Below are 13,488 nucleotides of genomic sequence, written 5' to 3'. Positions count from 1 at the left end.
GATTACGTTATTACTCTGTAATGAACCACCAGAGACCATATGTCACTTACATCAAAATATTCAGAAAACATCACTGAAAAACTTTTGAAATTCATTTGACAGTTGACATGGTTCAGAATGAGTTCCAAAAAAGATGAGTTATCTGCTTGGGCAGCAGGTGACACTTAAGTCTATGCTACTGATAAAACACAGGATCCCAGCTGAAAGCCAGCTGTCACATGGGCAGTAGGCAGTGTGTAGAGTTGCTGTGACTGGTTTTCCCCACCAGTGTGTCCATTTCTGGAACTCCTGTAGTGACAAGGTGTCGCCATGATGCAAACTCAGATCTGAAAGTTTGTTCACAAATGTCGCATAAGTAAAAACTCCATCCAAATAGGCCTTGGGAGGCCCAAAAGGACCGACCGACCGCCGTATCAGCCTCAGCATGTAGGTGTCACTGCATGCGGATATGGAGGGGCACGCGATCAGCACGGCGCTCTCCAGGCTGTCTATTTCTTCTTAGTCAAGTGGCTCCTCAATTGGCCTCACAAGGGCTGAGTGCACTCCGCCTGCTAACAGGGCTTGGCAGACATGGATGGTTACCCATCAAAGAACTAGCCGAGCACAACAAGGCTTAACCTCCGTGATCTGTCGGGAACCCATGCTACGCTGCGGCAAGGCCGTTGGCTCCTCATGTAGGTAAGGTCCATGTTAATAAAGATAGAGAATAGGCTCTAGCACTGTCAAGAGAGAAATGACAAAGGAAACTCTCTGAAGTTGTGCCTTAGATATTGAAGATATAAACTTATTTTATGATTTTCAAAATTAATAACTTTTAAAATGCTTAAGCAAACGTAACTTACAAAGCGCCAATTGATAATGCATGAACAGCACTACCGCAAAATTCCTTCTAAATTTGAGTCATGAGCTGCAGTATAGACGCCAAGTATTAAAGAAAGCAAGGTAGTACATAGTCCCCGTCAGAGGACATCGAGATGGAGACGTGGTTATCGCAGCTGAGTTCTACCACACGCTGTCATGGACGTGCGCGTAAAGCTTGGCACGGCCAAAGCCACTGACCGAGGTGTTTCACTGCCGGCAGCAACTGGCCTGGCCAGGCAGTTCAAAGCTTAATTTCAAGGCCCGTGGACCAAGCCTTACCTCGTGCATTGCTCTGTTTTCCTGTGATCTACACTCCCGGAAATGGAAAAAAGAACACATTGACACCGGTATGTCAGACCCACCATACTTGCTCCGGACACTGCGAGACGGCTGTACAAGCAATGATCACACGCACGGCACAGCGGACACACCAGGAACCGCGGTGTTGGCCGTCGAATGGCGCTAGCTGCGCAGCATTTGTGCACCGCCGCCGTCAGTGTCAGCCAGTTTGCCGTGGCATACGGAGCTCCATCGCAGTCTTTAACACTGGTAGCATGCCGCGACAGCGTGGACGTGAACCGTATGTGCAGTTGACGGACTTTGAGCGAGGGCGTATAGTGGGCATGCGGGAGGCCGGGTGGACGTTCCGCCGAATTGCTCAACACGTGGGGCGTGAGGTCTCCACAGTACATCGATGTTGTCGCCAGTGGTCGGCGGAAGGTGCACGTGCCCGTCGACCTGGGACCGGACCGCAGCGACGCACGGATGCACGCCAAGACCGTAGGATCCTACGCAGTGCCGTAGGGGACCGCACCGCCACTTCCCAGCAAATTAGGGACACTGTTGCTCCTGGGGTATCGGCGACGACCATTCGCAACCGTCTCCATGAAGCTGGGCTACGGTCCCGCACACCGTTAGGCCGTCTTCCGCTCACGCCCCAACATCGTGCAGCCCGCCTCCAGTGGTGTCGCGACAGGCGTGAATGGAGGGACGAATGGAGACGTGTCGTCTTCAGCGATGAGAGTCGCTTCTGCCTTGGTGCCAATGATGGTCGTATGCGTGTTTGGCGCCGTGCAGGTGAGCGCCACAATCAGGACTGCATACGACCGAGGCACACAGGGCCAACACCCGGCATCATGGTGTGGGGAGCGATCTCCTACACTGGCCGTACACCACTGGTGATCGTCGAGGGGACACTGAATAGTGCACGGTACATCCAAACCGTCATCGAACCCATCGATCTACCATTCCTAGACCGGCAAGGGAACTTGCTGTTCCAACAGGACAATGCACGTCCGCATGTATCCCGTGCCACCCAACGTGCTCTAGAAGGTGTAAGTCAACTACCCTGGGCAGCAAGATCTCCGGATCTGTCCCCCATTGAGCATGTTTGGGACTGGATGAAGCGTCGTCTCACGCGGTCTGCACGTCCAGCACGAACGCTAGTCCAACTGAGGCGCCAGGTGGAAATGGCGTGGCAAGCCGTTCCACAGGACTACATCCAGCATCTCTACGATCGTCTCCATGGGAGAATAGCAGCCTGCATTGCTGCGAAAGGTGGATATACACTGTACTAGTGCCGACATTGTGCATGCTCTGTTGCCTGTGTCTATGTGCCTGTGGTTCTGTCAGTGTGATCATGTGATGTATCTGAGCCCAGGAATGTGTCAATAAAGTTTCCCCTTCCTGGGACAATGAATTCACGGTGTTCTTATTTCAATTTCCAGGAGTGTATTATCATTCGCTCGCGGTGGTCGCGTGTTGTGTTTTCCTGCGTGCTCGATCTCTACGCGGCTTTCGAACTGTCGCTCGCTCGTGTATTGACTCACACGTCGACTTTCGTTCCCTTTTTCTGGGGTTCAGCTGTCGACTCATTGTCGAGCCACCGTCGGTTTGTATACTTTATATTCGTGCCAAAAGTGAAGGTTCGCAGCATTTCCATTCCCTGTACGGATAGTAAAAAGATAGTGGCAAAACGGTGTAGCGGCAGTATTACACACACTATGTGATTAAAATTGTCCGGACACCTGTATGCAGTGCCGAGTCGATAACTAGACATTACGAGAGGTGGATCAGCCAGTATAAAAGTAGATGGGGAGTACTGCGTTGTCAGTTGCGAAGCACCACTAGCAGCTGAATGGGTTGGCTGGGAGAGCTCAGAGGCTTCGGAAGTCGACTAGACACTGGGTGACTTACAAATCCTCCAGGACATTTCCACACTTCTAAAGCTGCCCAAGTGGATTCTTGGTAACGCCATTGGCAAGTGTAAACGCAAAGGAGAAGCAATAGCTAAACCAAGACCAGGTATACCTCACGTAATAACGGACAGGAACTGACGAACTTCGCATAGTGTGCCTATAAAAAATCGCTTGCAGTCAGCGAAGGAAATCGTTTGTGAGTTCCAGTGTCATAACTGTAGTCCAGATAGCGCAGTGACTGTGCGTTGGGATTTAGAAAGAATGGGTTACAATGGTCGGGCAGTTCCTGGCCCTCACACTTCTGTCATCAACGTCAAGTGACACTTGAGGTGATGTAAAGACAGACGACACAGGACTCTGTGTGACTGAAAGTGTGTGATCTGTAGTGGCGAATCGCGCTGTACTCTGAGGCAGTCTGATGGAATGGTTCGGGTTTGGCGAATCCCTGGAGAGCATTGTGTCGGCCGCAGTGGCCGTGCGGTTCTAGGCGCTACAGTCTGGAGCCGAGCGACCGCTACGGTCGCAGGTTCGAATCCTGCCTCGGGCATTTATGTGTGTGATGTCCTTAGGTTAGTTAGGTTTAAGTAGTTCGAAGTTCTAGGCGACTGATGACCTCAGAAGTTAAGTCGCATAGTGCTCAGAGCCATTTGATAGCGTTGTCAGCACTCATACCATCAGTTGGCAGTCGATGGTTGGAGTGCTGACATCACAGTTACAGGCAGTCTGCGTAAACCAGTTGTATTGGCCACGGATGGTGACTGTATATGGATCGAGATAACCAACCCCGTCAGCATGTAGTAAGGCCTAAAGACGACGTATTGAAGCGCCGAAAGTGGTAGCTGCACAATAAATAGGATCATAAGGACGCCTTAAGGCGTTTCATTTTCTAACGATAGTGACGGCCGTGATCCACAAAACCTCCTGTCAAAAGGATGCACATACGAAAACGTAAAATTTCCAAAAATTGTTGAGGACGTTGTCTGTTTTACAACTGTTTTCGGGACTGTTCGCCGTTTCATGTATAACTGACTGAGCTGCAAGGCAATTCACACTTTAATGAAGGATACTTTTATATTAAAACTCTCCAACACGTTTATATTTCCTTCCTCAGGTAGAGCTTCCAAGTCTGCATAATGAGTTTGCAAAAGTGCTACAACATTTCGATTGCCAAAATCCTTCTTGTAATATAGTAAAATAATTGGAAGTTATCAGAAGAGAGAAGCGGTAATGTTTCAGGTGCGTGGCCATCCGCTACACATCTACAGAGCCAACAAAGTCTAAAAATCAGTCACGTTTCGAGTAACTCGAAGAGAGACAGAGTGGAGAAGCAGTTGGTACGTTTCATTATCTACCTGAAGTATGCTCTCAATGGTACCACATATCGTTTATAAGAATCCTTCCGTTTCGTGCTAGTCATCACAATGGACAATGCTACGAAGAGTCTGAGACCCAGGACAGAAAAATATGAGAGAGTCCTACGTAGCCACCGTCTCGCAACACGAGAGTTTTCCTTCCACCGGTAAGATTGCAAAAAACTTCTGCACCGACGTATTATTAAAAGGGAGAAAAAAATCTGTCGCTAGCGAGCATTCCGTCTCCACTTGTCTTTAGGAAGAGCGGGTCTTTTCTCCCGAGATGCCCCGTTCCAGCGAATTGACGGGGGAGCAGCAATTTGGAAACGAGTTGCGGCGGAGTTCCCTTTTAGGGAGCAGGTTCTGCTCCAGTTAGCCGAGCAAAGCCGTCGTCTCATTGGGCCGATATTCACGTCCGTCCCCAGCCTACCTACCTGCTGGAGGAGCGATGGGGAGGGGGGGGGGGGGGGGGAATTGGGAGTGGTGGAGGGGGAGAAGGGGTTGAGGCACTGCACGCAGCGGGCGAACGAGCAAGCAGTCTGATTAAAACCTGGCGTTCCGCCGCACCGCGGCTGCAGTTTAAAAAGAAATCGAATTAAGAGTTAATTTCTTTGCTGGTACTTTGGTAAATTGAAATGCGTAACTTAATTACCAGTGCAACATCTTCATTGCTCTTTCCCTGACCAAATGGATTTTCGTTACTCTACACAACAGACGCAAACCCGAATTTCGGGTCGTTTTTGTTCGTGTTATTGTATTTGTCTCGATTATTTGTGGCTCTGTAGTTGATTAGGCTTTGTGGATCCGAAACTGAAATGTTGTTTCAGAAAAACGTTAAAAGAATAACCCGTGAGATTTCGAATTGCTGTTTCCAGAAATTGGTGTACCACAGATTTTACGTCCAAACTTTATCGTAATAAGGTAGGACTGAAAAATGAAAATTACCATTCGCAAAATCTTTCTAACGTTCCTATGCTATCAGGCCTTATGTAGTTGTTGATGCGTTGACGGTTTTACCACGCTGTACTTGTTCATTAAGACCAATGTCAGTTTTTATGGATAAATAATATTGAAGGAGAACCCATTTCGTTTCAGCGTCCCGTTGGCAACTAGATTATTAGGGACGGAAAACAAGCCCGGACTGGGGAAAGGTATTGTGAAAAAGTGCAACCGCCTTACAGCCGTATGGCTTCGGAACGCGATCCTACTACGCAGCTACCTGCCCTGATTGTGCCCAGCATCAGATTCATTCCATCTTGTTGCACGATCATATGGAAGTAGATCTGAAGTGATTATAAATTCGGAAGGGAGTACCACGACCCTATTGAAATAATAGTCGACTATAATCTTAAACAGGTATAACCTGAAAAAAGAAGGACCACAGTTACATCAATAATGGAATTCACACAAGATGAAAGAAAGGGCAGTGAAATCGTTGGTGAAAGTGGCTTGATGCAAGACGGATACAGGACCGAGACAGAATGCTCGGTCAGTCGAGAAGAACTGTTCATGTAAATGATAAAGGAACACTTATCGAAAGCAAGGAATAGAAGTGATTGAGAAGAGCGACAGAGATACTGTCCAACGATGGAACACGGTGCTAATAAAAGCAATTTGCCTCTGCGGCTCAATGGAGGTGACTGCAATTACGAGTGGCCATCCTAATTCCAGATGGTCAGAGTGTCGCAACCAGCGAGCAACAAGACTATGAACTGCTTCTCCGACTAAACGATGGTACAGCTACTGCATGTTCCTCTTCGTACCTGTAGTACTCGACTAACTGTCTCTCCATGACAGCTGAACGGTTGGACCATGTGCTTCTGTACTGACCGTACTAGCCTCTGAAATACGTCTACGCTACAAAACAACTTGGGTTTCTGAATAGGAGCGAGCTCTTGCTGCGACGGCTGTTGAACACCTCCGGTTTTGGAGAAAACGCTCTACTTTTCACAATCAACTCAACAGTGCTCATTTTCGCAGTTTTGGACAGGGTAGGTTGGGTAATACTGCCTTCCTTTAACTGTAAGGATCGGTACTCTACGGTCCTTCGTGTATCCATATGCGAAGGACCGTTCAAACTAGGCACCGCGTGCTCCCTTGCAATGGAAAACGTCATCTTATCGAAAATTACCAACCATTGAATTATTGGGTTTGTCATAAATAACTTTTAGGCTACCTATCACGATTTACTTTTATTCGTATGTTATACAATACGTTTCGGAAAATGATTCCCATTTTCAAGTATGGCTCCTTTTTTTTTCTATACCACTTTTATGCAGTGTTTTCGATGTGTGACGCTCTGCTTTGTTTTGTTGACTTTACTGCATTATATAAGAAACACGCAATTTCTAGCTACCGATTTTTTTATATGTAGTTAGTGGCGAAATTTGGAAGAATTTACACTTACAGTTTTCTTATGGCCCATCTGAGCAGAGTCTATTACATGCTAAACACCACACACAGTTTTCAGCGCACATTGTACATCCAGAATAACTTGCACTAAAGAACACCTACAAAGCTGTTTTTAGGTTTAGTTGACAGAGAGATAACGTTACAGGTCTTGCACAGAATATGATATGCTTTTATACAGATAATATTCATCTTAAAAAAAAATGGCTCTGAGCACTATGGGACTTAACTTCTGAGGTCATCAGTCTCCTAGAACTTAGAACCACTTAAACCTAACTAACCTAAGGACATCACACACATCCGTGCTCGAGGCAGGATTCGAACCTGCGACCGTAGCAGCAGCGTGGTTCCGGACTGAAGCGCCTACAACCGCTCGCCCACAGCGGCCGGCACGCAGGAATTCGAACTGGTTGGCAATACCTTGTTTCTATGGTGACAGATCTCTCGCCCAACGGCTCGCCGTGCTTTTGTTTCGTGCCAGGCATTCGCACAATCCTCTAAGCCCCTATGAATATCTGCGGTGCTCTGTTTTTCCGCTAAAACAAACCCAGTGACAACTGCCTGCTTCGGACGCACTTCAGTTACAGACGCCATTTCGAAGGCTACGTATAGCGCTGCCAGCTATCTGAACTTCTTGAAACCATATGAGCTCAAACGGGATTATTCCACGATGTCCCACAACAAATCCGCATTTTAACTGAAATTGGCCTAAAAAAACTGTTGTATTACTTACTGAACGCCCCTTGTTTGTAAGAAGCTACTGCAAACAATTTGACTCATTTAGTTTGTTTAGGAATCTAGGTCGGTAAAGATGGAAGAAGCACAAATTCCGATGGTTAAAAGTATCTTCAGTAAAAATAAGTTAAAATAATTTAAAAAGTAGCTGCCTACGAACCAGGAACTGCTTCTGGAGAAATGTATTTTGAGTGTGGCATTGTGTAACTGTGAGACACGAAGTCTGGGAGGCTGAGGAAAGAAACAGACTGCGTTCTGAGAACGGACACGTCGGCCGAAGAACATCGAAATCTTTAAAAGAGTAGGTGAGACGATCAGTTTAAGGGACATTGTCGCATAAATAAGGGCTCAGATTATTTCCCAGTTGTTGCGTATTAGGGTCTCCTAAAAACATAATAGAACGAAGTTGTGAGTGAACAAGAAAGCAAGACGACCACGCCTAAACCACATAGATATATTTCTGAAAGAGGTCGGCTGTAGATCTCACACTGGAATGAAGAGAAAGTAGAAACACCTGACGACTGGGGATCTGCTACGATCTATGTCGATGCCAGCCAATCGCTGGATTTAACACGAAAGGCAGAAAGTACCATAGGTCATTACGTTTAGATGGTATCGTGAACAACGGTTCTTTGTTAGATGTATTAAAGTTGTCTACAGCTATGCACCACTGGTAACTTCCTCTTCTCCAAACATGCACTTCAGATAACAGAGTGTATTGACGATACGACATATCAGCAAATATTTAGTTATGTTCCATTTCATTATAAACCACCATCGTTCCTGTAACATTCAATGAAATGAAGCTCATCAGTCTGAGAAAACAGCATTAATGATATCAGAATATTTTTTGCGGCTTTGTCGACCTCAGAAATAAGTATTTCAGATATTTCTCCCCTTTAATGAAACTGGAATTCATTCTGTATGGTGGAGGTCACAAGACGACGTCAGAAATGTGTTCGCGTAAAGCGTTTCCGTTTCCGTCTCTGAAGTAATTGGAAACTGAGTCGCCAATTTGGCAGTCAGGTGTGAAGTAAATCAACAGCTGGAATTGATTTGATTTATAAACTGGAAGAAGTTGTACCTGGAGTGGATGAACATTAATTACGCTCCGAAAGATACTCAAATTTTAACGAAAAAACAGCGCAGATTACATCACTCTCCAGTTCAACCTGTTGGAAAAAAGTTTGGAATTTAATTTTCGTCACAATTTAACAGACTCTGAATCTCTGCTACGCGAAACACTCGCTGAATCCATTTTCTTCTTAATTTCTTTTTCCCGTTTAACTCTTTTTATATTGCTTCTTCTGGCTTCTGATGAAGATTTTGAGACTTAATACAGCATGAAAAAGAATGTGTGCACTCATTTCCCTTCGCACAGTCGAAAAGTAGCAATAAAATTTTACAATAGAACTTGGAATTAACAGGTCTCCGTCCGTGGCAATAAGGACAGAAATCGTTTGCCCTGCAGGAATACGCCCTGGGTGCGCATCTGGAGTCTCCAGAAATATCAGTGCGGATGATATTAAGTTAGAACGGGGAAATTCAGCCGACTGGAATGTCGCCTTCGTATGTAGACAGTGTGTAAGGCAGAACGTGACAGCTGGAAAGCTTAGGAATCCACCGGCGTATGAGACCTACAAAGAACCTATTGTTTGTGAAATTGGTGCACCCAAGATTTTCCGCGGTAAAGGAGCCTATTAAGAAGGAACAGAATTGTGAAAATCACACTTCTTGGAGTAGAGACTGTGAGTGCAGTACTTCTTGGATTGCAGCATTTTATTTCTTATTCTACGGCACTGCCAAAGCACCGTGATTTTCACACTTCCTACAAAAAAAAAAAAAAAAAAAAAAAAAAAAAAAAAGTCAAGACCAGCTTTTAGTTCCAGTCCCATCCCAGTACGTCAACTAGCAAAATACTTATTTTGCGATTTAGTACACTCTTATGAGCTTCTTTGATTGTGAGGGACGAAGTTGGATGGTGGGGGAGGGGGGGGGGGGGAGGGGTACGGATTTTCTATTCAGCGTGAAAGCGATGCCATTTCCGTGGGAAAGAATTTAAACTGTTACGCGTCAGCTACTTGATATAGAACTCTTCGCAGCAGGAAATCACCGCAAGAGCTTTACTATATGATGGCGCTAAAAAAAAAAAAGTTAATAATCGAGCTAAGTGAGATTTTACCAAATACTCGTGGAAAAATATTGTTGTGATAGTTGAAGGCGGCTCCATTTACGTACCAGTATTTGGCTAACATAAATGAAAGGTACTAACAACAGCTGATAACACCTGGGGACGTTGCAGTACGTCTGGCCACCAAGGAAACAAGCAAATGTATTATTTTGTCACAACTCTGGAAACTGTTATTTATTCTGTTACAACGCAAAAAACGATTTTATCTGAAGTATGAGTAGTATCTGAAGGTATTTTACACTTAACGATGTTTAACATAGCTTTTGGGCACATTTACTATGCGAATAAAGATTTTATATATTTTCTTAAGCGTTGGTGAAAGTGTCACTGCTTTGGAGATTTCTTATATAAAAAAATTGGGATTACCTAATTGAACGCTTTCCAGACACAAAGAGTTCTGTTCATTGCCACTAAATTTCTACCATTTTCTCATTTGATACTTTTTCAGTTTACAGACGCTTGCAATTATGTAGTAGCTGCTAGGGGCTCCATTGTTAATTATTTGCGTTAAACACATTTTAACCTAAGTCTTTTGGGTGTATCACAACCACCACCGACAGCTTCAAATCTTGACATTTGTTGGCCGCTAAAACAGTTTACGTGAAAGCTACCACTCCTTCCTGAACTATCAACAAGTGTTGATATAGGAGTGTGAACACTGTCTATGCTGTAATATATATTCACAAACAGAAGAAACTAGCTGCACCAAAATTTGTGAAGGGGCTATAACTGTGAATAACTTTTATGCATGTATTTCCATGGTCACTCCTCTGCCTTTCCTCTGACATAATCTGAAAAAAAGACGTTAGCCACAGTAATAACCCCTTTATTAGGCTGTATAATTTAGTGAGTAAAGCGACCTTACTTTTACACATAAGGGAATGGAAAAGCTTCTGCAACGTGCAACAATAGGGGAAAGGTATTCGATCGTTAAGGCATTTGGAGACTAAACATGTTATGGAAACTGTAAATTACACGCTATAGGATCTCAGATGAGGTTAGGTTGGTTGGTTGGTTGGTTCGGGGATGGTGACCAAACAGCGAGGTCATCGGTCCCATCAGATTAGGGTTTCAAAGGAACCATCAGGGCGTTTTCCTGAAGCGATTTAGGGAAAACACGGAAAACCTATATCAGCCCTCCCGACTGCGAATCCAGTGTGTTAACCACTGCACCACCTCGCTCGAGGGTGAGGTTAGGTTAGGTTAGGTTTGGTTAGTGTGTTGAGGTGTACCTTACAGGTGCAACTAGCTCTAATAATGCACTTTACTGCCAGTCACCTATCAACACCCAACAAAATGAGCATACAATTCTTATCGACGGAAGTTACTAATTGGAAATATGTCGTGTCCACTGTAGGACCATCTGCGAGTACTGGATCAGAATCAGACTTACATGACTTGCATTAAATCGCATATAAAATAAATTGAAAGGGAACACGGGTGTCCAGCGTGACCCTTAATAAAAATGAAGGGTACATTCAATAGGTATGATCTCCCACGGAACCAAATTTTGACATTCCACCATGAATGCCGTTGCACATGTTCGAATTACAGTACCAGTGGAAGTATAGAAAGATGATGAATCTCCACAGACAATTAAATTGAAATACCACTAACTGACAAAGAAGCTACATTTACAAATTCGGCCCTGGTACCTGTGAACACACATTCAAAACGGACTACTCTTTCAGTAAAGTATCTCAGAACTACGCCACAAAATTGACAGTCTCCACTAAACAAAAAAATCATTTAAAGTTGAAGAGCTGCCTATAGATCAGTTCAGAAAATACGAGATGCCTATCACTAAAATATCCCTGGATCTGTATCACCACGTGTTACGAAGCAAATACGAGTATTAACGAAGACCAAAATTTACCATGTGAAATTCCCGCTTGAATAGCATCAGGAAATAGTGATGAATTTCCTAGAATCTAGATGTAACATGAAACTCGTTCGTATGAAAGCAACAGCACTGCACACGGATACGCATTTCACCATTTACATCGAAGCTCGCAGGTCAAAAGCTTGCATCTTGCACACACTGCAAATGCCTGAGTTACTACTTGTTACCAGCGTACTGCCAGGCGGCGGTCAACACGAGAGGAATCCTTTGTGTTTCAGACAGAATGTTAGAATTACGACTGTCGGTATTTTTAAAAATATTGGGAATCCCATTTGTCGATATTCAAAAAGTGTCATTACCGTCCATAAAATTATCGACATATCGGTGTATTTTCGGAAACAATATCGACGTACCGTCCAACAAAATAGAAAAAAAAATCAGCGGCACATTGTCGATACTCTTCCACTTATTAGATATTCTGTACATCAACACGCCAGCAGCCGGCTTGTCCCCCTTTATGCAAGAACTGAAAGGAAAACGATGCACGTTCTCACTTTGCTAGCAGTGGTAACTGCACATGTCGAATTTCTCGCCGACTTTCCTGTTCTTTCACCTCTGCAAATGCCAGTGACCTATCAGTTGTAGTGCCTAAACTGCGTGGTGAAGTTAAACGTTGCAATTTCTGTTGCTAACGCCGAATGACGATTACGTCAGCATTACCCCTCGCACGTCTCCCCCCACCACAAAGACCAATCCTGTCATTTATATTTTTGTTCATCGGTTTCAGCAGCTGTTTTTGAAGAATGCCGATGTGAAGATATAGCACACTAGTTGCGTTGAAAATGTTTTTTAGCGCAGCTGGTGTGGTATTTATTCGCTTCGATATTTTGTAACTTCTTTCACACCGTCACCCTCGGACTACTTCTTTGTTCCATCTCCAAAAGAAGGAATGGACGCGATGAAAGCTCAAAATGTTATAAAGCAGCGAAAGTAAACTTATTTTCTTCTACAATTTCAAAAGACCAACTTCAAATATTTGTCGAAAATTTTCAAAAAAATATAATATAAAATAAAAATATCGACACTTGATATTCCGATTTCGATATCGATATGTCTGTGAAAGAAATATCGCCGATACGTATCTATATTTTCTGAAAAAAATCTATGTCTCGGTGCATCGATATTTTATCAACAGCCGGAACGGAAGTCGAACCTAGAACTCTCCTATCCACATGCGATGCCCCCACCGACTGTGCTACACAGACATGATTCGCGACCTGCACCACAGTTTTAATTTTATCAGCAGCTCTCTTCTACTGCGGAAACTTCATAAACCTCTCCCGCGTTTCCTGCTAAAGGGAAAGATCCTGGTTCGAGCCCCAGTGCATCACACACTTTTAATCTGGCAGTGTGTTTTAAAACGGCACACTCTCTGCTGCACGGTGAAAGGTTTATTAGGAATGGATATGTTTCTAATAAGCCTACATAGCTGAGGTTGCGAGCGTCGGGTGAATGTAACACGTGTGAAGATTCATTTTTGACCGAGAGGGGTGCACAATACTTCGCTGCGTTTTCCGCGCCATGTTTCCAGGAGATTCCCCTCTTCTGGAAACTAGGGACATGCTCATACGAGAAAATGCTTCTGCTTGTGATGCTCTGTTGGAAACCTGAAATCCGAAGAGCGTAATACTTTGTTTTTCTTATCACCCCAGCGACGAACTCTTACAATGACAAAATAGATATGAGCGTATGTGCGCTAACATGAAAACAAGGTAAGTGTTAAGAATGAGACTTGAAACACACGTGACAGATGAAGTCGTCAGTGTTGGCTGTTGTGTCACGTGGGACTCAGCCGCTTCCTACTGTGCACCAGTCCACCTGGCACGGTACACGCACACC

At 44.5% G+C, this 13,488-nt stretch overlaps 1 protein-coding gene across 1 annotated transcript in view; it reads left to right on the top strand.

Annotated features, from left to right (window-relative positions):
• The window catches only part of LOC124606617 (dipeptidase 1-like), a 1,437,429-nt gene that overhangs the window by 315,691 nt on the left and 1,108,250 nt on the right, over window positions 1-13,488 (top strand). The window lies entirely within an intron of this gene.

Source organism: Schistocerca americana, chromosome 3 (genome assembly GCF_021461395.2).
Source record: "Schistocerca americana isolate TAMUIC-IGC-003095 chromosome 3, iqSchAmer2.1, whole genome shotgun sequence".
Lineage (NCBI taxonomy): Eukaryota > Metazoa > Arthropoda > Insecta > Orthoptera > Acrididae > Schistocerca > Schistocerca americana.
Note: the sequence above shows the minus strand (reverse complement) of the source record. Positions and strands in the feature narration are given on the sequence as shown.